We start from the raw sequence: 1,727 nt of genomic DNA, 5'->3' as shown, positions 1-1,727 counted from the left end.
AAAAAAATAGGAAGTAATCTCTTTATAAGAGATTAAACACAATTAAAATAAATAAATAAATTCTCTTTATTTCCTGATCAAAATACAAATAACTTTTGCTACATTTATAAGACCCTGAATTGAAATAAATATAATTGAAAGCCTGCTCCTAATAGTAACTATGAAATCTAGATTCCAAAGGTTAGAGTAAACATCAAACTTGTTAGCTACAAACCGCAAGTGAATGACTATGAAGATTGTCGATCCCACAAGGGTTGGTCTACTTATATCCAATGCTCGGCTCTTGATCTTCACTTCAATGCATTATTCTCGTTCTGCCCGTTTCACTAATATAACTCTAGTTTGGAGATTTCAACCTACAAAGATAAAAATGAACAAAAATCAATAATAAAAGGTTAAAACACACTCGAACTATTAACAAAAGATTTACTTAGAGGTCAAGATACGTGTAAGAATTACTGTTACTAGAAGACATCAGCTAGATAAGAGCACTCTAGAACCTCCTCTTTCCCAATCAGTCTGGGTAAATTCTTCGGGAGACTCGTTGGGGTATCATTCCCATAAGTCTGTTCAAAAATCTTAAAGACGCACATTCATCAAAAGAAGAAATTATTCGTTACTGGTTATGTACCAAGGGGAATTGTATGAACTAAATCAGTCTCTTAAAGTAAATATTCTAATATATATTTGACCTCAACTTAGATTAATACTGATCATGCAATTGACTGAAGTTAGACATTTGAAGACAGCTTGGAAGGCTTTCGACCAGGGGTGAATCTAGCATTAACATTCAGCTAGGGCGAAGGTTGACTTTGACCGTTGACCATCGACAATCAACGATCGTAAAAGCCGGTTCGGTTGGCGACCGATCGTTTATTAAAATTTGATTAAATAATATTAAAAATTATTCAATATATATGTAAATGTACTAAAACATAGAAATTATATACTTATGAAAATATAGTTCGTTTCGAAATAGACTTTCGTTTCGGTTGAAAAAATCGTTCCATAATTTGCAAAATGTCCCAATTTAATTTTCAATTAAAATTGATTAAAAAATCAAAAATTCAACATTCAAGTTTGGATGGAGCTTATCAAATAATACAATGTGAAAGCATTCTAAAACAATTACTAATAAACAATACGATTTTGTTTTGAGTTTCAGTTCTGGACATGACTGCATAGTAGAATGGATAAGCCATAAATTAGTATCTATTCTCGAATGTTTTTGATAATGGAAATATCATTGTTTCTTTTAGTTATTGATCACTACTATGATCTAATGTTGCACTTAAACAATAAAACTATATTAGTGTTGGAGGATGAAGCCGTGTTTTAGATTAATAAGGTCTAAAGCAATGTTTATTTATGATTGATGAGATGGGAAATCGTTGCTTCGTTAAGTATTAGATTGTTTTATGAAATCAATAAGTAAATATTCTAGTGTTCCCAGCAGCATGAAATTGAGGCTTCGAAATTGGACGCCAATAACAAATATAAAATCCTCTTCAATTGACTAAAATGGTAAGCATAAAGCATGTTAACATTAATACCGAAGATCAAACATTCTAGTACAATTTTCAATATTGTAGACATTTATAAAATTCATGGCTTTCTAACATAGCCGAGGGAATTTTCTTACTCAATTGAAATTTATTTTAGAGAGAGTGAACTCATCCAATCTAGCATAAGATATTAGTACTCCAAAGTGGCATCTTCATTGCTAA

The 1,727-nt window shown here is 31.0% G+C and overlaps 1 long non-coding RNA gene across 1 annotated transcript; it reads right to left on the bottom strand.

The window, feature by feature from the left end:
- Positions 1 to 42: 42 nt before the first annotated feature.
- On the bottom strand, positions 43 to 1,713 carry LOC111381352. Its single transcript, XR_002700309.1, has 2 exons — positions 460 to 1,713; positions 43 to 356 (listed from the first exon to the last, which is right to left on the bottom strand). It is a non-coding gene; the product is annotated as an uncharacterized LOC111381352 (long non-coding RNA).
- Between the last annotated feature and the right edge of the window lie 14 nt (positions 1,714 to 1,727).

This window comes from Olea europaea, unplaced genomic scaffold, assembly GCF_002742605.1.
Source record: "Olea europaea var. sylvestris unplaced genomic scaffold, O_europaea_v1 scaffold22946, whole genome shotgun sequence".
NCBI classification, from domain to species: Eukaryota; Viridiplantae; Streptophyta; class Magnoliopsida; order Lamiales; family Oleaceae; genus Olea; species Olea europaea.
This window is presented reverse-complemented; position numbering and strand designations above follow the sequence as displayed.